The following is a 24,423-nucleotide window of genomic DNA, read 5'->3' as shown; positions in this document are numbered from 1 at the left end:
ACTAACCATCAGAGGAGCTAAGTCAAAATAGCTTGCATCTAGGCTCATCAAAGGACAGAAGTTAACAAACAAATCTGCCTGTTGTGAAGCTCAGTGCTGGAAATGGAGAATAACCAATAACTTCCAAATAGAAGCTATGATGAGGGCTTGTACACATACCGCAGCCTGAGATGAAATGCTGTCCTTGTTCAGTGTTTCCAAACACATTATTAGGGTGGAGGAAGGAGCTTTGATGAGGGAGTCACTTTAGAGTGTTGGGGGGTGGCTGTCTTTTTTTTTTTTTTTTTTTAAATAAAGGACATCAGTGTTTGTAATGTGAGGCTTACAGTACTCTCTTTGTAGTGAGCTCTTTGTGATAACGCGATGATTCTGTGATCTAAAACCTCCCTCCCTGCCTTCAAAGCAGCTACAAATTATAGAAGAAGATTTCATTCTGAAGTCTCTTCCTCTCAAAGGCTGTAAGCTTTTTACAAAACAAAGAAATTATATGCTTTAGATCTGAAGTGCATTTCTTCTTTTGTTTAACCTCCAGTCTTGCAAGCTGAGAGCAAGAGTTCCCTGTGCATGGTGACTCCGTGGGTCTCAGCTGCTCAGCGGGGCTGGGCAGCACCTTCCCCAGGTGCAAAGGAAGGCTGGTGCTATTCAGGCCAGCCCAGCAACACCTGCTCATAACACCTGAAAGGAGAAGCAGACCTTGGAGTGTAGAAGTTCTCAGAGAACACTACTACTAGCTGTAGAGGTAGGCAGCTTTTCTCTTTATAGGTTTGAATGAATTAATAAGTCTGTTTTTGGTTTGTTTGCATTTCTAAATGTGGAAATGTTTGTCTTACTGAAAATCCAACTAGAATGGCTCTTCAATCAGTCTTTTTAAAAATATTGTTCCTTGTTTAGCTTTTATTTTGTATTAAAAATGGGCGTTGTTTTCTGGCTGGGTTGTGTGTGCTTGTGTCTTTTTGATTTGCTTGCTTTTACAAAGTGGTTAGCTGAAATTTTTGTGATCCTGCTGCAGAGGAGTTCGAGGCTCAGATGATGTGACCCCAGTTAATCAAGGGAAAGGGTGAAAGAACAGAAACGCTACAGAACTTTTTCAGGAGACTGTGTTTCTGATAGGAAAGCCAAGTTTGTTTCAGCTAGAGCTCCTGCCATAGCTAGGCTATGCTCCTAGCTAGAGCGTGCCATGATCATGGCATGGTACAGGATGTTCTTGGCCTGTGGTATGGCACTGGGACCTTTCCAGATGCTGAGCCTTGAGAGGACATCTTGAGAGTCCCAATTTATGACCTTGGGAAAAGCTTGCTACCACTCTGATTTGTGAACTGCATTCCAGTCACTAAGTTGCTCAGGAAGGTATGAAATAAAACTAGATAAGAATAATGTTGGTACTGCCTTAGCTTACCAACAGCAGCTGCCGTACGTGAGAGGTCATGGTGATATAGCACTATAACTGTAAGCATGTTAATGTCCTTCCAGGTGTGTCACAGGCTCTCTAATTTGTATTTACTTAGAATCAAATGTGTGAACATGAACGAAAGGGAACATTTCTTGGCATTTGAGGTAATGGAGGACAGTATCAGCTTTTAAAGTCTCAATCTGTGAATGACAACTTTTTTTCAAACTTCATTACTGGGCAGGTGGGAGAATTGCTTCTAGTTGGCTTTGGTGTCTGTAGGATCATACAAACAACTATCTTGGGCACTCAGACCCAACCAACTGAGAGTATGTGAGGCTCTCTAGAGGAGAGAAGCAGGAGGATAGTTTCTTAGTTGGATGTAACTTTATTTACAATTCAGTGCAGTGATAATACTCTATACTCGTGAGATTCTCTTACCAGTGTTAACCTTGCTTATATATCTGATTACTCGTGTTTGTGTCTGTACCTGTGTACAGCTGGTTCTCTTTAAGCCTGTAATTGCTTACAGGTGTTCAAACTGTCTATGAGCTCCTGCGCTGTGTTGCAGACTTTGCGGTTGTTTTCAAGTATGGTCTATAAACTTGTTGTCCCTATCCAAAGATGTGGATTCTGAAGATGTCTGATGATAGTTTCAGTCTGTTGATGCTGCATTTAAACAATCTCCTTACTTAGGTATAGAATCAATAGAGAAAAGAGCTCAGTAGCAGAGAACAAAGTAATGAGTGCTTGTGTGTCAATAGCCAAATCATATGAGATGATTATAAATTTGTGGTGTTGTTCAGGGTTGGTATTTGTCTTTCGGTTTGCACTGGTGATGTGAAGTATTGTATTAGTGAATGCTCTTCAGCTTAAACTTGATAGTGCCTACACCGAACTGTACCAATTAGTCTTGAAAAAGTGTTCTAAATTTAAAGTAAGCTCTTCAGTTGGAACAGAGGTGTTCTTGTTGCTGCTGGAGTTCTTATGAGCTTCCTGGTTGTTATCAGACTACACCATATCTGCATCCTGAGCTACTGCAAAGTGCTGCTAATGAGGTTTTTAATATTAGTCTAGCAGACTTTCAGATCCTTTTCTAAAGCTCAGAGAAGCACTTAGTTGTAGAACTCTCTGAAGTTCCTAGCATGAGAAATTTCCTTTGTTGCTTAGAGCTTTGCATTTTCTGATATTTACTACTTATACTACATTGTGGCATAATAATTGAATATGAAATTTAACACTGTCTTGGGCTTTTCTAATACTTCAGAGTTTGAGTTGAAAAGAGTTATAACCTTATGCAGGGCTCTAAAAAAACACAGGAATCTAGAGGCAGTTTTCAATGCAATTTTCCACGTGTATATTCTACAATAAAGCACCTTTGTTGGCTTACAGTCCATAGAACTATCAAACTTCAATCTCAAATGCAAGTTGTTTTTTTTTTTTTTAAATGCTAGGAAGAGGAAAAAGTCATTGAGAAGGGATTGCTCTTCCTGTACACAGTTGAACTTGGAGCATGTATTTGAGACTCTTCCTAGAGAGAGCAAACGTGATAATATCTGCATTAGGAAATTTAACTGCCAAATACTAGCCTCAGTGATATTGCTGAAATGTTAAAAACCAATCAATAAGAATCACTTGAAAAGGTTGTTACCTTTATTCTCTAACTTTTTTTTTTTTTTGAGACCAAGCAGTCAACAAGAGTTAGATTTGATACAATGCTGTGTAGCAGCACCTGTTGCTGAGGGACTGCTGGTAAGCATAAGCTGTTGCTGCTCTAGTGATGGTGTCTAGTTATTGACAGGGGACTTGGAGGGAAGTAGGACTGTTACGGAAGGCTCGTACAACGTCTATGGTGTCTGATTCATCTCTGTAGCTCTTGCTTTATTACTGGCTCTGAAGTTGTAGCAATATAGGGGCTAAGAGATGGGTTGATAAATCTCCTCTACCTCTGCTGGAGGCATAGCTGTCTACTTTCCCTGCACAGCTGGGGATCCTGGGAGAAAAATTGCGGTGATTGAGAAAGGTTCTGTGCATAGTGTCTTGCTTGTGATGACTCAATGAGTTGTGGCATCCCCACCTAAGCAAAACTCCTTGAAAGAGGTTTCTTGCTTCAAGAAAAGCATGTGTGCGCTCTCTCTCTCTGTCACTACGACTGTTTCTAGCTTGCTGTTTGTTAACGTTACTGTGAGGGTTCTTCCTTTTCACAAAGCTGCCTGGTCTTTTAATTGTGCCAATTCTTGTTCACAGAAGAATAATAGTATAAAAGAAGTTGGGGAAGAAAGTAGAATGTATTCCTTAAAAGGCCAAGTGACTCTTGTATTGAGAAGGCAGGGGGAAGAAACAAAAGAAGACATGGCATCAATGGCTTCTTGCCTATGTGCTCTCACAGAGCAGCATCTTCCTAGTGCTGTTTGCAACACTCATCCTATAGTCCTTTATCAGCATTTTTAGTGCATCAACTGAATCAGGATGAAATGCTGTGCAGCAGCTTATTTGGGTGCGCGTGTATAGTGCATGACCATACTACTATCAACGTTTGTGTTGACATACATATTCTATATTTGTTTTCTGTAGGCTTTCTAGGTTTGGTTTTCTAAAAGTTTTAGTTACAAACTGTTTTCTCAAAGTTGGGACATGCAGCAGATGAATTTCTCAAAATTCTTGATTCAATTTTTATTTTTTTTATGGCAGTGTGGCAAAAAGAATAGACAAGAAGCTGCATGCTGAGATGTCAGAAGCCTCAAAAAGGTGTTTTATCATACTGTGTTAAGGATCATGTGAGATCCTCCAAGCAGGTGGATTCACCAGATCTAGTCTAGTTATTAATTTGGGCTGTGGAAGACTACTCAAGTACGCACTTTGACTATTTCCCCAGGCTGTCCAGGGGGCGTGCCACAATATTTCGTTATGGCACCACACTCCTATGTAGCCCTGTTGCCTGCAGCCTGAGTTTGTGAGTCCTGACTGCAGTCAGCTGGTTCTGCTGCTTTAATGAGTGCTCGCCTCTTCATAAGTCTCTACTTGATACCACTCAAGTAGGTGCTGGTATTCAAAAGCTCCCGCTCCCTTCCCCTGTGAAACTGATGTTTTCCTTTGGGAAAGGGCATTTTCTTCAAAAAAGGGGGTGGGGAGTGGGAGAAAAGGAAAACAAGCAAAACCTCTGGGTGAGCCCTAGTCTAATCTTTACTACTTGACATACAAATGCTGAGAAGTGGTTTCATTGCTTTTAGTCTCTTCCCCTGTGGGCTGTTTTGAGTAACTTGGTTTATTACATACACCTAAATTCTCTCTTTTATTCCAGAAATCTGAATGGCTTTCTATTTAGCAGTAAATAGAAGCAATGGAGTAAGAGGGAGAAAACTAGTATTAGAATCTTTTAAAGAATACATATGACTAGATATATCTTTATGTGGTGGAGAAGGGGAATTTTTTTCAAATGTTTAGCATCAATAGTAGAGTACTCTTATTCTTCTGCTGTACAGGGAAGCTGAACAAGCAGGAACTATTTCTTATTTTAAAGGAAAGGAATCTTGGAAAAGTTCAGCTGCTGCAGGGATCTAGCAATGGATCTTTGCTTTTTTCCCAAAACACAAAAATCTTTCTCCTGTTGTAGTCACAGTAAGAGATGGATTAGATCCCCTGAATATTGGAGTGTGCATATGAGATGACTCCCTCCTAAAGCAGAATGGCATCACTGACTAGGAGACAACTAAATCCTCTTTATATTTAACATGAAATACCTAGAATTTGAACTTAGATACCAGAGGATCTATGTCAGAGCAGATGGTGCAGACAGCATGGGTAGCATCTGGTTTAACGGGTCTTTCCCAAAGATATCACTGCATCAATGTAATGCATCATATGCCAAAAATCCTCAGCATGTTGTTAAAGATAAATCCATGTGGAAAAACCCTGATACAAATAGAGGACAACTTCAAGTCCATCTCTAGTAGAGTATTGAAGTGTTTGGTTTTAACTCGTGAAGGTTTCTACCACGTTTCTTCCTCAAAGAACAAATTGAATAGTTGCTACAAGGTCTGAGAGTCGTCAGGGACAGATTCAGCTTAGATTTCCTGTATCTGGGTTACACTTAGGGAAAGACTAATAGCATTAAAACAGTACAGAGTGGAAAACTTTGGCTTTTACAAATGAAACTGGGAATTAACTTAATTTCAGTTTTCTGAAACTTCTGACTAATCCAACTGCTGTACATTATCTTCTTGTAATTAATGAGTCATCAAATGTTAAAAAAATCATACAATTTTCTCTTTTAAAATATGAAAAGCAGCCGACTCTTAGAGCCACCAAACTGCTTTTAGTTTGTAAATATAGGGAGCAAATCTCCAGAGTGGCAATAGCTTGTAATAATTATGGGCAAGTGAAAATCTATCAAATCATACTCTGCTGAAGAATGGATCTAAGGAAAAAAAAATGCTATTTTTGTAGTGAAGTTGCTAGGTTAGAGATTTGATGAAAACTAAACCAATTGATAAAATGCACCAAATCACTGTGGAAGCCTAAACTGAAGTAAGCCATCCTTACTGAGAACAAATTGGAGCAAAGATATGAAGGAAACTATATATCAGCCACTTTCATTTTGCATGACAGAATTTACTGTGATGAAATCTGGAAAGATGTGTCAGTACTTTATGAGTTGTTTGTAAATGATTGGCTAAAAAAGATCCTTTAACATCTGTAAATACTTAATGGCTATAATATATTGCTGTATTTCTGTATTGTGATAAAATACGTGGCAGATGCTTTATCTTAGCGTGGTTTTTTTGTTGTTTATCTTCCATTGACTTGCTTTCATGTCCTTTTTCATTCCTGCTAACTTTGGTAGGTGGTAAGATCTAGCCTAAAATTGGATGGTTTCTTCTTCAAGGGGGAGACAGCTAAAGGATCACACACCTTTCAAATAAATATGTGTGCTTCACAGTGGATCTCAAATCCCCAGGCTTTCTGCATGAAGTGCTCACTAGCCTGCCTGAGCAGATCTGAGGACAGCTGTCAGTTCTGTAGTCCTCTCTGATGTTGGGTAGTGTTTATGTGAACAACCTCACTGGCATTTACTTTGTATGATAAAGAGTGCTCAGAGGTATTGAGGAGAGAAGGACTAGCCTATTCATTTCAGAGAACCCAGTGTGTGGCTTAGGATTTTATTTAAGATGGAAATGGAGATCATGGGCAGCAGACCATTAGATAAATTAGCAATCTGGCTTACCTGGGCAGAAATCTGTATGATTTTATTGCTGTTTGTTTGGTTTTAAATTGGGAAATGTCACACAAGGAACATAGCAGCATGAAGGATGGAAGGAAACCCATGCTGTGCACTTGGTAAATGTGACTGGGTAGCTATTTGGCTGCCAGAAATCAAATGTATGAAGTGTGCATACAGGAGACTGAAATGGTTTTGGAACTCAACTGAGCATAAGTATAAAACTTTTTTTCTATACTTCTGCAAAAGCACACAACCATTGGGCTGTCACTATACTTGTATACAAGTGAAGTTTTAGAAGGTGGGCATGGTATGCTTGTCAGAATGTCACAAGTGTTAATAGAAATGAATGTGTGAAATAGCAGTGTCTTATCCAAGTCTTTGGTCATGGTCTTAACTATTTCCTCTCCATTAAATGCGTTACACTACAGTATGTGAATCCACATGATAGTCCAGAACAGAAACAGAGAACTCCTGATTTTACTTTCATGGATTGTCACTGGCTATCCTCATTGGCTTCTAACAATTTAAAGTTGATTCAGAAAGCTTATTTGATTCACAATATGTCTCTCCAATTTAACTGTCTAGTTTTCTCTCTGTGCTGATAACTTCTGAAGCAGTTATCAAGAAGTCTGTGAAATCTCTTTCTGGGAGAGAAGAGGACTTCTGTTTTCTTTTTTGTTGCTGTTACATGCTTGTATTAATGCAGTCTGGGAATGTGCTCAAAGGCACAACTCCTACTCACTGTACAGGGTAGGACAGTTGTGTGTGCAGGAGCATGTGCTTTTAGTTTTCCCTCTGCATTCTGCAGAACCTGTTTCTGTGTGGGGAATGCATGTAACTGCCCCTCATACAGGGCTGTATATGGAGCCTGTAGCCAGACACTGATCTATGACAAGTTTGTATTCTACCACAAGAGTAGAAAAATATTTTGTCTGGGCACAATGCTTTCAGTCTGACGTTAGTTTAAGCAAGGAAAATGCCGGTCTTCTCAAAATCCGTAATTATCTGTAAGCCTTGTTTATGTACCCCAGAATGGTATTGTGAACCAGCAAAGCCCCTGAAATGGACAGCAAAGTTTGGGAGCCTTATGCACAGCGGAGCTTCTTGATGTTTGTGTGTGTCGCTGCCCAATTGTTCCACCTTGTCAGTCAAACTCAGTGAAGCCTCTCGCTCCATTGGGAGGAGAGTTGTGGTATAAAATGTGCATGGGAGCATTCCATGTGGGAGCTCCCGAACTTCATTTGTGCTCTGCAGCTCTGAGACAGAGGGTCGAAAGAGGTCCTGAGGATGGCAGCTGCAGCACAAGTTTTTCCCCTGTTTAAATGGAATAAACCTTTCTAAAAGTTTAATAGTACCTAATCGCTTGCGGAACACATGTAATTTCAATATAAAATTTCTAAGAGCTAACAAATCTGTAAGGAAAGAATATTATAGATTGACTAGTTACTATTTATATTTTCAGTGTGTATGTACAGATTCCTTCATATATATATATTAGCTGGTTTCCATTTGCTTAGGAAACTGTCACAATGACTGTTTTGGACTAATTACCAGGATCTTCATTAATAACTGCATTTTTACAATAATATGCAAAATTGTTTTATAAGCATCTTGAAGCCATCGTATGCACTTGTGCAATGGTGGAAGATTCTCAATTTTAAGTCAAGCCTGACTATTCATAAATTTACTTTAATAAACCTCAGAGGGAGCTCTCTCACTCTACATAGTGATTTAAATAGCTTGCGTGCTCATAATGATGTGTTTAACTCCAGGATTATTTTACATGGAAAGTTTCTAATTGGTGTTTGCTTACTCTCGTTTATCATAACTGTTCATTCAGACTGCAAGGGGCCCCATGCTTTAACTTGAAATACCTAAGTCAGTGTTTGTGTCACTTGGAGGGGAGCGTGCAGGGGATGCATGAATAATCACTTCAGATTCCATAACAGCCTCCTGAACTTGGAGAAGGAGGCTTTGAATATCCCTGCATCTGGTGAGATTAGTAGCATCAGCTTAAGTAGGAAAGAGTACATTTCATGGACTCTTGAATACGAATGGCCTCCTCTTTCTTTGAAGATAAAAACATACCTAATGATTCTTATCTCAACCTTTATATTATTGTTGATTTATGTAGTGAGTGGGTGGATGCAAGATTTTAGTATTCTTCAATATAAGGCTGGTTTTGAATTGAAGATATTAATGTTATTCCTATCTCTACTTAAATAGTCTCTTGGATACTTTTTGTTGTCCTCTAATTATTTAAAGGTGAGGTGTCATGATGCTGACCCAGTAAAACTCTATTTAAGCATCTCCAGCTGTGGAATGCTTATTTGAAGTGAAACGTAATAAAACTAGCCCAGCAGTATATAAACTAACTTGATTTTACTTTCCAACCTTTTTCCTTTCCCTACTGTAAGTAGATCTTTTTACTCACCATGGATATTTTTCATATTCCAGTTATACATGTAGTCTTAGAGATATTTGTAGCGTATGAAAAAGTGCAGTAGATAGCTCTAGCTTTGTGCTATAGTTTCTAACAATACCCAGCTATTCCCCTGTATGCTGACATATCATAGCCAGTGCAGATATCAAGTGGAAATTTGTTTGGAACTGTGAATGGTTTCTTTCTTTCCCCCCCCCCTTCATTTTTGCTCAGAAGTATCTGTGAATGTCCTAACAGCTTTTAGGCACAAACCCTTAAAGGACTTAGTTTGCTTTGCTGACCAGTTACTTGCCTAGTTCATGCTGGTATTGAGATTTTGGTAATAGGTTAAAAGTGAGCATGATGTTAAAAATCTCTGTAGGAAAAGATGGTCATCCAACAGGTTAGAGGATAAAGGCAGATATTATCTGCTATTCCAGTGATCAGCTAGAAGTCTGGAGGAATGACATTTTCTATGCTGAGTCACTAGTTGACTTTCTAAGCTGATGCACCACAGACAGCCTTCACTCTTTGGCCTTGGGAGGGAAGGTCCGAGTGCAGGCTAGCCAGCCATTCTGCAACAGACTTTGGCATCTGCACATTCACCCGGGGCCTGTCCCCTGGGAAGACTTTGCAAGTTTTCGCTTGCTCCAATGTTACAGCTGGGGGAAGAAGAATCCCAATTTTCCCCTGGCACGTTATGCCATACTGTGGTGAATTCTAGAGATGACTGCAGGTCTCAGCAGTGTAGGTACAGGGAGGAAAGGTAAACTCTTCTCCATGGAAAAGGACGGCTTCTCCTCTGTTTGGTGCAAAGAATCCCTGGCTGTGCAGTGCCAGGGGTTGGTGCACTACTTGCAGCCTCTAAATAGGCAGGTCTGACACCTGCTAGCTCTGTGTGACCTTTGAGGATCTAGCTGCGTACACTGTGCTGCACCAAGGTTTGGACTACCTCATACCTCTGGTTGCCTTATGTTCTCCAGTAAATGTTGAGAAGAAATGTTCTTGAGCCTAGTTTGGAACCCTGGAGTATTAATAAAAATATGTAGAATATAGAGGAAAAATGGGCAACTTCCATCTCTTTGTAGTTACACTACCGTAATGCTGGAGTAACAAGGTGGTAAATCAAGATACCTAGAAACGTTCACTGATATCGAGCATCCGTGTTTTTATAGACTGGTCTGTACTGTTAGACATTGCTTGTTTTAATATTGGAATACTGTGGTTGTATTTTTTAAAATCTGGAATATTCCTTTAGGAAGGAAACTACTTGGCTTATTTGAGGCCCAGTGAAGAGAAAGTACTTTGAAGTTTACTTCAACGGTTCTTTGAACTTGATTCTAAATATCTTCTATAACATTGATCCAAAGCCCATCAAAGTCAACTTGAAAGGTGATTGCAAAAGTTAGAGGGCTCTGAATTAGTTTCTGAGAACTGAAGGAAATGCTCCTTTTTTGATGGGAATGCTTTCATATGTATTCACAGTTTTAACAAGACTACTGGTATGTAATAGCAGCATCTATGTTTAAATACTTTTAGGATGGGCTTCAGTGATATAAGCAAGATGAAATAATTTAAAAGCCAGTGAAACAAAGAGGATAAAAGTTCTTGTACTGTGCACAAAGTCAATGGGTAGAAGCAAGACAGGCCCAGCTATTGAATACTGTTTGAATGGAGTTTGGCAGTGCTTTAAAGTACTACCAGCTTTGTGTAGCTTCCTAATGCGCTGTCTGCAGTTTTCTGAATTCATCTAATGACGTGTCTTCATACTTCTGATAAATATTACTTCACACCAAGCTGTGAAATTGAGCAGTAGGCTGAGCACATGTACAGGAAAACAATTCTTCACTTTCTCCTTAGAAAACTTACAATTGAATAGATTTATCATTTCATTTGATGAGAATTTCTTGCATTCAAAAAAAAAAAAAAGAGGGAAGCAGCATACAACCATAGAGTTTTATGCACACCTTGTGTACTGCCACAGTTCCTTACCATAGAAGAAATGCCTAGACTGGTTAAATGCGTGGGGGGAAATAAAGATGTTTCTGAACTTTGCACGCCTGTGTGTATATGTACTGTATGCATACGAGAAGTCCTCCTGTTTAGTTGTTGATAAACCAACAGTACACGGTTTATTGAGTTGTTCACTGAAACACAAACACAGTTTGTCTCCCTGTGCACTTCATTAGTAATGAGCACATCTTTACAAATAAAGATACCAGAGCACAAGCAAAAAAACTGAAGAATGAAAAGCCCGATACTATTTTATTGTAGTTAGGAGTGGGAAAGCAATTAATCTCAATGCAGAATGGGACAAAGCTGCTGCTATTTGTCTGAAGAAGCTGGAAAAACCATAGAGTAAATAAAACTTTAAGCAACATGTCCATTTAATGAAATAACGGTATATTTTCAAAATACTAAAAAGGGCGGTAGCGATCCCCACAACTTCTGTTGTTGTGTTTTAAAGCCCTCTTCCTGCCTGCACATCCCACGAAGCGTACATCGGAGGCGGGGAGGAGCTGTCGCCGAGGGGCAGGCTGCAGCAGCCCTCAGCGCCCCCACCCCTCCTTGTCCCCCTTCCCTCAGCTCGCCGGGGCCGGCCCGAGCCGCGGGGCCGGGGCAGGCCCAGCCCCACCGGGGGCGGCGGTGCCACCTCCCCGGCCCTTGAGGAGCCGCGGCGGGGCCGGCGCAGAGCGCGGGGATGTCGCTGCCGCCCCACCCCGCTGCCCCCTGCCCGCCTACGGGCGGCTGCTGGAGGCCCGGGGCCGGCCCCTGCCCGCCGGCTGCCCTGCCCGAGCCGGGCTTCTGGCGCTGTTCGTGCTGCAGGTGGGCCGGTTCGCGCTCACTCCGGACTTGCTGGCTGCTGAGCGCTTGGAAACCCGGCCGAAAAGTCTGCGGTTCATCTCTCAAGCTACAGCGTTGTGAAAATTTGCGGTTCATTCAAGAATGTTTCGTACGTTTTTCAGTTGACAGAAAGCACGCAGATCTGCAGTGCCAGAACAAGAGCAACTGGTAACCCCAGGGAAGCAAGTATTTTGGTAGATCAGAATGAGGTCTAGAACAGCTTAATGCTGAGTGGAGCGTAAAGAACACTTAGAGGTACCCTGAATGTGTTTGTATTAAATTGGTGTTTATTTAACAGAAATAAAAGTAGAAGACTTCTATATGTATTCATATATTATATGAATAAACTATTCCTGTATTCTGCGGTAAAACGTTACAGTGATTCGTTCAGTGTATTTCTCTCATATTATCTCTCATATGTATTTCTTCTTCCTGAAGGAAGGTGATAATGCTGCCAATGACACCTTCTATTTCTCCTTTGAAGACAGTGGTAAGACTAAGATGCTTTACTATGCGTGTCTTACAACTACACCATCTGGAAGATATTATTTCTTTAAGTAATACGTAAGATATTTTTCTATAAGTAATATGTAAAAGCGTCATGAACACATCAAATCAGGATATTTTGTTCGTTTTAGCATATAATGCCACAATTAATGCAAACTGCTGTGACAAACTATGAACTCCTAATGAGATAAAATGTTCATCGCTGTAACTTTAGGTCACATGCCAGGTCACCAGTTCCTGAAAGTTGTCATGGTACTGTTTGTTCAGTGGCCTTTATGGAGGCCAGTGACAGTCAGTTCTTCATGGTCAGCGGTGTGTATTACAAAACTTCAACCATGCAGTGTGGAGCATTGATGGTTTTGGAATCGAGGCCAACTACTGAATCAAACTAGAAAATTAATACTGACTTTTTGAAAATAAGGAAAGTTCAGTTCCTCTAGATCATGGGTGAGAGCCTGGTGAAATGGTAAGATAGGCTGGTTAAGTCCATTTTGCTCATTTATACAGAAGCGCATCTGTGTCTCGCATATGTTGTTGGTATTCCAAAAGCTTTAGTGGACCAATGATTATTTATATCAACTGATAAGTCTACATTGCATTTTTTGCACGTTCCTTTGATGTCTCTTATTTAAATATCTGTTTTGTTCTGCGTGTGTTGGCTATTTTTTTCATGTAGGCTGCAATATTTTTCCCCAATCATCTACATGAAGGCTTCTTAGTGAACTTGATTCAGAATTTTACACTAGCTCTTCTTAATTATGGAGGGACAGGAAGGTTCATAAAATAAGTTCTCAATTCACTTGAATAACATATGTAAGGATCTGCCTTCTCAGTAAGCTCTGTAAACTTTCTGACTACTTTGATGTAATCCTGAGAGCACAGAAGGTATCGGAATAACATTTGACAGAAAGCTGAATTTGTGAGCATTTCCTAACAGGCCTCAAAACAAGTTTGAAACACCGTTAAAATATTTTGTCCAAAGTTGGTAGACTCAGTAAAAAGAAATCCATATTGGTCAGGTGTGCATAGTCACTGAAAAGCAATAGGTTATTTGAGCTTGCTAAGGCTTCCTGTTCTAGTTACTGCAAACCAGAAAATATGTATCTTGGTCTCTTGAAAACCAGTTACTATATTCTGTCTGTAATCAGTCTGTTTCTGTTCTTGTAGCAGTATAAATTGTTGTAAGTTAGAGACTTAACTGGTTTTAAGTTAAAACCAACCGGACTCTGAAGATCACTGTTTCATCTGCAAGCTTATCATCTTTCTCCAGAGGTAAGATGAAAGATTGCAAAAGATGAACTATCTTCAAGACATCAAACTTTAACAGGGTTGTAGGAATTTTGGCTTAGGGGTCATACAGAAGCTCAGCATAGTTCAGAGAGGATACATACTGTTCTTGGCCTCTCCCATTAGTATGTGTGGTCCTGTACTGTACCATGGTTGTACACCTTCCCTCCATCAGTGGCTTTCTTGAATATGTACAGTAGGTTTCCTCTTCTAATGGTATCTCAAATATGAAGAGAGGAAGATGCTCTTGGTCATGACAGAGGTACTTCAGAATTACTAGATTTGCCTTAATCAGCCTAGATCTTAATCAGGAGATTTTTGCTAGCTATCAAATTAAACTATTTTGTCCTATACTACTAATAATGTAAACTAACAATACTCCACCGTTTGTTATAAACCAATCCCACCACAGGTAAGCATGTGGCTGACAAATAAGCATTCGATTATGGGTTACTAATTATCTTGTATTCTGTTTAGCTGAGACATTTTGATTAGCTGAACCCGTTTGTTTTATGACTTGAATATGAGTGCCTTGGATATGGCTTCCGCTATTTTCTTTATAGTGTTTGTAGGGCAACATACATTGTTTTCAGACAGTGCACTGAAGGCATCAGATAGCAAAACAAGGAAATGTGACTTGTTTATTTTCAATTGTCCAACAAGTAATTGAGCATTTGGAACCAGTCATTTGTTATTGTCACTTCGTTTGTATATGAAAGGTTATATAGCTTTTAAGGGACTTTAAAAAGCTTTTCAATATTAGGTCAACCTTGGCTCTGGTTCACTGAGATCCTGTCAAGGATAAGTTTTTGATGTTTACAGATGAAGATGGAATAGTAGGCAGTGGGAAACGCACGATATTCATAGTGTGAAGTTCCTTTCTAGTTAAGGTTTGGGTAAGCAAGTCACTTCATTCAGCTGTGGTTGTACCAGGCTTCAGGAAATTGGTAAACCTCTGTTTCATAATCAAAGAATGTACCAACCCATATTCCATGGCTGGCACTTTGCATCCTTGGCAACTTTACAGCTGGAAAGATCTTTCTGTTTAGGAGTCGGTAGAGTAATACTGTGACAAAGCTATGACAGACTGAAAATGGCTCTGGCTTTGTGCTTCCTTGGGTTATGCTGAAAGAAAAGGTTGGACATTGGCCAGCTAAGGGGGGGTGGATAAAACAAGCTAAATTTCGTAGACCAATTATTTTCTAGCTCTTTTTGTAGTAGTGTGTAACTGATGCAGTTAAAATCAAATAGGGCTATTCATTTAAGAAAATGGAAGATGCATTCCCTGTCTGTTTTTGCTTACATTTAATTTAGCATACAGGCGAAGGTGCTGGGAACTTGCCACTTGTGTTTCTTACATTATATTTTTGCCAGTTGACAGATATATGAGTCTTTCACCAGCCATGGCATGACTAAATGGAGTAATAATGATGAGAAACAATGAGGGAAAATAAAAAAAAGAATTATATGACCAAACAGATGGTAATTCTTATCCCTTGTGCTCTCAGGGACACAAGGGTGTCAGTTGCTAGATGTTTTCATTAACAGCACTTTGTATCTGTGCTAAATGGAGTGATTCTTTCAGCTAGATCACTTGATCATCTATCTGCTCCAGATATCAAAAAAGAGAGTAAGAAAAGATGTGGCAAGAAATGCGTGCAGCTATGCTTACAATGAAAGTATGTACTGACTGAAGAGTTTTTGTATACTGATGTGACTGGCACAACTACAGGAGGAGTGCGTGGCTTCAGGAAAGTGTGCTGAGTGAGTAACATCTGGAAGTTCACTTAAAACTTGCTTGGTGTGGGAAAGAAGGTTGAAAAGTCAATGCTGTCATTACTGTTTTAGCACAGGGAAATGCTTTTAAAAGAAATTCTATCTGGATTAGGCTTTTGATGGCTTTGGTGCTTAGAAGTACATTAGACATATTTCCCTGGGGGTGTTTACCTCCCAAAGGAGTGCCTAAAAAAGGCACAAGTATAATAGCTGTTGTACAACTCAGGAAAAAATATCTAAAGGCATATCAGGAGAAGAGAGCTTATACTGCTTTAGTACAATTTACAACTGGTTCAGCAAAACACATGAAAAAGTCTGATGTTTTCCACGTTTTTATGTTCTGTCTGTGTGAGGAATGTGAGGAAAATCTTCTTAAAACTATTTAATATTGCATCAGTTCAACGGAAAATGAGCAATGAAAACAGTGTGTGTACTGTTGTTGTTAAATGTAGAAAATGAATGTGAGGAGAAAATGTCTATTTTTCTTTCCTGTCACTTCCCTTGCACAAGCACACTCAAGTTGTTTCAGACAGAAGTGTTAACCTTTAATGTGAGAGTATACCTTCTGAATATTTTGTCCAACCTGAGGGTAGGAAAGATTCCTTTAGATTCTTGATCTGGATAACTATTTGTTATGCTATTTAAGAGAATTGTTGGGAAACCTCTGTTGGTGATACGTGTGAGAAATAGTGCCTGGCAGTACGTTTTCAGAAAAGATGATCCCTATCATTGTAGGAAACTGTTCTAATTCCCACCATTAAACTGAAGGTTTGGACAGAAATACCAGAATTTTAATCTACTGGCAACTCTGAACTATGAGTGTCCAGTGTTGAAGCTACAGATCTACAGTTCATTTCACAGTCGGTATAAATTGAATCTGAAGTAGGTAGGTTTCAGCTGTTCTTAATGTTTTACTCTTGAGCTGAGTATACAGATAGCATAATGTTAAGGTTGTTCAAAGATTTATAATAGAGCAATGACAAGCCGTAAACCCAGAGTGGTTATGTTTGACTTTACAATATCTGATTTTGGAAGCATGTGTTGTTTTTCGTTGATTTTCCTGCGAAGATCTTCTTAGTTAACTGTTTAGTCCGATGCATCTCCACCTGTTTCATATCCAGTAATGTTTTGTATGAGTAACTCTTTTATTTACCTATGGCGTTCACCTTGTTTATTTTTTAGTTTTCAGTACACTTAACCTTTTGACACTCCTGCCATTGCTGCCCTCCAGACCTTTTTTTTCAATTAATGTTGACAAAAGAGTAATGAGAGGCTGCTGATACTGACAGCTACAAGGTTTTGCTAATGTGAGCTTTGTGGGACTAGTTCAGGCTTCTTTCAGATGTTCTGTGGAATGTGGTTTTAAAACTTAGAATTCCCTTTGGGTAAAGGAATCCTACTGAAATGCTCTAAGGTGTATTTGCAAACCGTGAAATATCAAGGAAAATATTGTATTATGTACACCTAGCTACCCATAAGTAGCTCTGGAGAAAGAAAAATTTAGAACGTGATTTAAAGTGTGAATTTGTTCTGCATGTTTTGTTTGATGCAGTTCCAGGTGTGAAAATCTGACCAAGCTACAGTTAACGTGGGCCTTGCTATTTATTCATTTTAGTTGGCCAGGGATTTCACTCAGGGGCCTTCTCACCCGTAATTGATTGATGCTACTGCAAATAAATTGTATGGGGGAGGTGGGGATGGGTGAGAGCCCTGAGGAAAACTTTGCAGGAAGTATGTCATTTTTCCACCTTTTTACTTAGCTGTTGTGTTTCAAAGACTTTATACTATGCATATTAATAATTGTTCCAGGGCTGACCCAGGCTTCCCTGAGGCTGATACAAGGAGCCTCAGCTTTTTATCTTTAAGCTTGTAAAACTTTTTTCTAGACAAGGAGCGTGACTCCTTCATTTTGAAAAAACTCTCAGAGTTTTGATTGAAGCTGGCACCTAAGACAGTACAAGAGCACAGACTTGTGTAATTCTGTAAATTGCAGAGTTCTCACAGATTCTAATGGAGTATCACAGTAAGTCATATGCTTACCTAAAAAAATCTATAAACGTTACCATATCCAATCACTTTAGAATAGGTATTCTTGTGCAAGTAAAAAATAACCCCAAAGCAGAATTACATGGTGGTGGTGTTTCCTTTTCTAATACCATCTGAAATATCGCAATTTGGGCAGCTTTTTAGCGATCTTTGGTTTGAATTTTATCACCTAAACTGGCAGAATTTAGTTACTCCTTAAACTTCGTATCTTATGAGGTTTGTGTGTTAATGACTATATTTATCTATCTACTTCTATGTGTAAGACCTCCTCTAATTTCATTAATAATTTTACAAATCAGCATTGTATTACTGCATGCAAATCAGCGCACCTTCCTTTTGCTAAAAAATGCCCCCTTTTAGTAGAGATTTTGCATTTATCTCCTCATATCCACAAATCTGAAAATAGTTTGCAGACATTGCAAGTATTGTTTTACCACTTTTTTGGATACAAAAGCAGATTATTTAAGAGAAAAAAAGTTGTTGGATACCATTTCTGCAGATGCAAGGCTTTTATTTTTACTACTGTATAATAGAGGACTCTTACCAGCTTCCTTTGCAGTTCAGTGTTAAATGTGTAACAAGGAAATGGGTACATCAGGAAATCGATCAGGTAAATACATGAGAATATATTTAGAAAAGTTAGGTGATTTTAAATAAGCTGCTTTGAAGTGTGTAGGAATAGGATGTTTTTAAACATGTAGAAGGTAACTTGGAGACTATGTGCTAAAGGAAGGCAAGGGGCACTGGCTGCACGTGGGGAGTTGAGAGGTGCTGTACAGTTTGTGCAGCATCTCTTGTGGTACAATTTCAAGTGAAGTTTAAGGAAACCTCGTTCAGGTTAATGTTAAAGTAGAAGCTGCAATTCTCAAATATATCATATGGAAGCTCAAAGGATCCTGTAAGGATAGAAAAAGTCAGAAGAATATTTTAATTAGCAGTAATTATGAAAAGGAAATGAAAAATTGGTGTAGAAGAAGCTTAGTTCCTCAACAGCGAAGTCAGTGGTACTGATACCTGCGGTGATGGCAGCCAGCTCTTTTTTCTGTGATCCTGAAGGGATGACAGCCAGCTGGGGTCAGCTGTGGCCTGACAAGCGAGGGGGACAGAAGGAGTAGAGTGGGTAAGATTATACAATAAGGCCAAAAATTTTCAAGCAATTTGGCAACCAATTGTTCAGGCAGACCAGCCATTAGAAAAGTGCAAAGTCTGGCTGGAGGTCTGCACTGGGTAGTGGTTCACTGTCAAAATGCAATAACATTGGGAATGAGGACCTGATGTGGATCAGAGCTGTTTGATACTTTCATACAGGACTTTGGTTATTTCTAAAAATATGTACCGTAAGTAGCTAGTGTTCAGTTCTTTCTGGTGGCGCTTGAGAAAATGGTGGTTTATGTTGCTTTAGAAATAGTTTATTCTCATATACTGCGAGGCGATCAGTCTGCTTCTGTCAAAAGAACAGAAATCTCTAGTGAACAGTTCTGTCATTCCAAAATCGGTAATTTCAAAATTTCTTTGTATTTAAAAAAAAAAAATGCTCTCTAGATTTTGAATCTCTGGAGTGGAAAGAATGATTCTTTGATTTAAAAGTGCTAACTTTATTTATTTTTTTTTCCTGTATCATTACTCAGTGCCACAGCAAGCCCAGAACAAGAGACAGGAATGTAGAATGTTAAGGGTTTAACAGCTAACAGCTTGAAGAAGCTGAGCTCTACTAGCTAACCAGTTCTGTTCTGGCAACATCAACAGCAAGGGCTACCAAAGACACAATATTTAGAGAACATCATCACCATTGAACAGATACCTATTCAAAAGCATAACCCTGACATTTGGCACTTGTTGTTTTCTATTTCTTACTGATTGCTCTGTTTCTCATTAGCTTATGTATTGCTGTTTTCCGAATTGCTGCTTTCATGTTTTCACTGAGGCATGCTAGATATTTGCAGAGTTGTCATCTCCTTCATTGTGACTTTTTGGTACTTTAGAGCTGGAAGGTCATATTTGTAAAGGCCTCATTATTTTCTGCTATGTGCAACTCCTGTCCTAGCAGAGTGAGATTCTTCTCTAGTCAGTGTCCTTGGGGTTCAAATCTGTACCTTTTATGTGTGTGCAGCAAAGAGGATGAGTATCTGAAGTGTGAGCATACACCCAGAGTACTAGTACTTAACATTGTAAGCTGCATGTATGTGAAACAAGTATTGTGAAGGTGCTGCTATCTGTTTTGCCTTTATATTAGAAGCTTTTTTTGTCTTGGATCTTCTAAGGCACAGAAAAAGTAGCAAAGGTGCCAGTATTGAGAGCTACTCACTCACCTGCCGTGGATATAAGAAAATTGTATGTTTTGTTTGGGTTTTGAGAACTTTCTCAGCAAAAGAAAAAAAGAAGTAACTGCATGTGAGGCCTAGGTTTTAGATCAGATTGAAGAACTGTTGTTGAAATGCAAAGAATTTTAAGAAATGCAATATACATGCTACAGAAGTAATTCTAGCATTGCTTCAGTGTGAATGAAATTAAAACCAGGGGACTCTGAATCCTGAAAATTCACTCAAGTAGAACTTATTCATTCTCAATGTCACAAGACCTCCTTTAGAAGATATCTGGAAGGGGGCTTTAACCATTATTGTGTCTCTTTAGAACTTACTTTTCAGTCCTAAGGGTTTGCTAGGTTCAAACAGTAATATTGACCTTTAGGGAAAAAGCACTTGATTTTTTTCTTTCATTTCATTCCTTTCTTGAAAGTCCTATGTGCTTTATCTGTGAATCCACACGTGTCTAGTTATATCTGAGGTCAGATTCATTTTGGAGTGTGATCTTTGATATTCCACTGAAAGCTTTCAAAACCTTAATGGTGAAAGCTGATCTGTAATGTATTACTATTACTGGGGTTTATCATGATTTGAGCATATTGAAGCAGTTTAAAAGGAGAGAAAGGGATTTTTGCAGGCTGAGCATAGACTTTTTAACAATGGTTTCTTATCAGTGCAGTGATTATTGCAGTATTGCATATTGGGATTCAAATTAAAAAAAAATCCCCCAGAGTGTTTGCATTGAACGTAGTGAATGGTGCTAAATCTTGAATTTGTTAAGTAGCTGGGATCTGCTGCACAGATCTGTTCTCATAGTGCCTGGGATGATTGCCGGGGCAAGCAGAGCAGCTATGTTTTTGCCTTCATCAGTCTTCATCTCAGACCACCCTGTTATGCATACTCAAAGACACACACTGAGAACTGCTTTACAGTTTACCAAAGGTCTCGGGAGCCTGGGGAAAGTCCCCACTGACTGGAAGCTAGCCAACATTATACTGATCTACAAGAAGGGCACAAAAGAAGAACCAGGAAAATACACACCTGTTGGTTTTACCTCAATACCTGGAAAAGCTACGGTGATTATCCTGGGTGCTATTGAAAAGAATTTGAAGAGCAAAGCTATTGTCAGGCATAGTTTACCTGGGTTCATGGAGGAAAAGTCCTACTGTAGTAGTTTGATCTCCTTATTGTAGAACAATAAGGTCACCTGCTTGGTGGAGGAAGGGAAAGCAGTGTAGGAAAGGATGTAGTCTTTCTGGATTATAGTAAGGCTTTTGATACCGTCTCTCACCCTATCCTGGACGAATTGTCCAGCTGTGAGATGAACAGGAGCATGCTACGCTGGGTGATGAACCAGCTTGATAGTGGTTCTCCAAGGGCCGTTGAGATGGGGCTGCATCTGGCTGGCAGCCAGGCACTAGTGCTGTTCCCCTGGGCTCTCTTCTAGGGCCAGTCCTGTTCAACATTTTTATCAATGATTGGGATGCAGGAGCAGAATACATCCCTAGCAAGTTTGGTGACAGTACTAAACTGGGAGGCACTGTTGACTCTCTCAAGGGACATATGGGCTTGCAGAGGGATCTAGATAGACTGGAGCACTGGGCAATCATCAATAGCATGACATTCAGCACAGTGAAATGCCAGTTCTGCACCTGGGATGGAGTAATGCCAGACAGAGATACAGATACTGGGAGCCAAGTGGCTGGAGAGTAACTCAGCAGAAAGGGATGTGGTGGTGCTGGTCAACAGCAGGCTCAATATGAGTCAGTGATGTGCCCTGGCAGCCAAGAGGGCAAACTGCATTTTGGGGTGCATTAAACACAGCATGGCCAGCCGGTCATAGAGGTGATTGCCCTGCTATATTTAGTATTGGTGCAGCCTTGTCGTGAGTATTCTATGTAGTTCTGGGCTTCACGGTATAAGAAGGATGTTAAGGTACTTGAAAGCATCCAGAGGAAGGCAGCTAAGGAGGTGGAAGGGCTGGAAGGCACGTCCTGTGAGGAGAGGCTGAGGACACGTGGGTTGCCCAGTCTGGCGCAAAGGAGGCCGAGAGGCAGCCTCCCTGCCCTCTGCAGCTCCTGAGGGGATGCGCAGAGCGAGGTGCCGGTCTCTGCCCCTTGGTCTCCCATGACAGGACACATGGGAATGGCGCAGAGCTGCCCCAGGGGAGGTACATACTGGACATAAGGGAACATTTCTTTACTGTGAGTGTGGTCAAACACTGGATCAGGCTTCCTAGGGAGGTGCTTGATGTCCCTGAGTAGATGAGGCCTGTCAGTGTTCAAGAGGCGTTTGGACAATGCCCTCAATGACACGCTTTAACTTTTGTTTGGCCCTGAAGCGATCAGACATTTGGAATAGGTGTTCTTTATAGGTCCCTTCCAACTGAACTATTCTGATTCTAATTTTATTTAAAAAAAATGCTTGTTTAAATCCCATATTTAAACATTAATGCCAGCATATGCAGTTGTGAAGAGAGATGGTAATAGCAAAGGAAGCTGTAGTCATTTGAAAACGTCTTACAAGTACAGTATAAAAAAACTAAACATAGGAAATTGGCAAGGTTTAATGCCCCTTTCTTTATGTGCAGAATATTTCATGGCTGAGTACTTGTATTTGATCATACCAAACAGAGTACAGAGAAACCTATTCTAACTTTTCAAAATCATGTATATTAAATAATTCCTCGCCAGTATCTTTTTATTGGACTAAAGCTTGAAATAAAATGAGTTCTTCAAACAAAAATTTGGCTGCCTTAACATTCATGTGGTGGTTGCGTTGGAACCTGCATCTTCTTGCCTTTCCAAAGCTATTGTGATATCTCTTGTACTTTCTCTAAGGAGACTACTGCAAAAAAGAGATGTTTCTCATCTGTCCTTATCAAATACCTCTACCACCTGTGGTAGCTTAATTGCCTTTCCAGTCAACTGTGTGTAGATTTAATTGCTGTCTTTGAACCATCCACAAGTATGTTTTTCATTTAGCCTAGTTCATTTTAAACTAAAAACTAAAGGTGAACATCGTAAATTTTAAATACATCTTAAAAAAAATAAGTTAAAGCTATGTATTTTGCTGTACAGTGGGATGTATAATTTTATATTAATCCTTCATTTTTTTGCCATCTTTGTCTTCATGTCCTTTCTCATCTAGGAGCCTGATAAAATGCTTTTGAAGTAAATGGAGGTCTTTCCAAAAAATCCATTGAGCTTTGCTTAGGCCTTAGAACAAAGCCTTTTCTAGGCAGGAGCAACAGCACATGTCCTCAGAAAGCTGCTTCCATTTACACAAAGCTGCTTAGACAGTGCAAAGCGTCTGGAAAGTTGCTTAATTGGTAAACCTAAGATGTCAACTACCATGGTGGCACCTTCTTGGATGAGTTTTTTTTTTTTTTTAAAAAAAAAAAAAAAAAAAGACACCAAACAGTCTATAGTAAGAATATGGTTAAATGGTAGTAGCAGTAAAAGACATTATCATTGAGTTTTGTGCTTTGATCTTCTTCTAATAGGTGAATTAAACTTCATTTTCATAGAATACTTTTTTTAGAGCACCTTGTTGGTAAAACAATCGCTGATGTTGCTGTGGAGTGAACGGAGTGGACTAGAGACTGTGTTTTCCCTTTAACTTGTTGTAGGAAATCTGAAGATTAATTCAGTCTCTTGGGGCATCTCTTTTACTACAGTACATGCTGCAGGTGAAAAACAAACAAAACCAGAGCTGAATGTTATGCAGACATTTTGTCTTCATGGTTTTGGTTCTGTATCCTAATGGTAGAAGATAACATATAGGTTACTGTTTCTTGCATCTGGGTAAGATTAAGGAAAGCAACTACAAAATGTAACGAAGTATTTCTCTTACACTTTTGAGAGCAAGCAAAATACTTGATAAAAATATCATTACTGTTTTTTCCAGTTAACACGTTTCTGCTAGTTTATATAGTGTTCTTGTGTCAAATAAAATATCAGATCAATTTCTGTACTTCTTGCAGAGATTACTTTTGAAGCCTGAAGTTCTAATAGATTGTTTTCTTGATGGCCACCCAAGAATGTAAGAAGGATGTGAGTTATACAAATACAATCACACTCAAAATGTTTTTATACACTTGTTTAAAGCGTGGCTTCAGGAGTATCATGGATTCATGTGCTCTGCATATGTTTCTCTCAAGACCTACATAAACTAAAGGAAATGGGACTTCAGTAATTTACTTTTTTCATTGTTTGCAGTCTCAGAGAATGCAAACGGAGTTATTACAGACAAAGTCTTGTATGTTACTGCCATAATTTGCTCAAGTGTTGAAGCCCTCAGATCTGTCTGCCTATCCCCATCGTAATTCTTTGGTGGGCTTGGACATTTTGGCAGTTCCTACAGAAAGTTCAACTGTTCTATTGTATTTTTTTCATTAGTGGGTTGGTTCAGAGCTCGCAGCATAACAGTTCACCAAGAATGATGAAAGCCTTAAAGCACCAGAACATAATTATCCTTTGTTCTCTGATTTTACTACAAGGCTTGTTCTCTGCCCTTGTAGCCATAAGACAAAATTTCAGAGTGTGAGAGAGAGTGTGCAAGTGAGAGCAGGAGTGAGAGAGAAAGAAAATGATATGAAAGGAGTCATCCATGGCATGACCGTCTTGTG

General features: G+C 39.5%; 1 long non-coding RNA gene across 1 annotated transcript in view; it reads left to right on the top strand.

Moving 5' to 3' along the window:
- The first annotated feature begins 229 nt into the window (after window positions 1-229).
- LOC106046686 (uncharacterized) overlaps window positions 230-24,423 on the top strand; it is a 41,077-nt gene continuing 16,883 nt past the window's right edge. The window contains exon 1 of the long non-coding RNA XR_001213399.3: window positions 230-739. This is a non-coding gene — a long non-coding RNA (uncharacterized lncRNA). The remainder of the gene's footprint in view (window positions 740-24,423) is intronic.

This window comes from Anser cygnoides, chromosome 4, assembly GCF_040182565.1.
Source record: "Anser cygnoides isolate HZ-2024a breed goose chromosome 4, Taihu_goose_T2T_genome, whole genome shotgun sequence".
Classification (NCBI taxonomy): Eukaryota; Metazoa; Chordata; class Aves; order Anseriformes; family Anatidae; genus Anser; species Anser cygnoides.
Note: the sequence above shows the minus strand (reverse complement) of the source record. Positions and strands in the feature narration are given on the sequence as shown.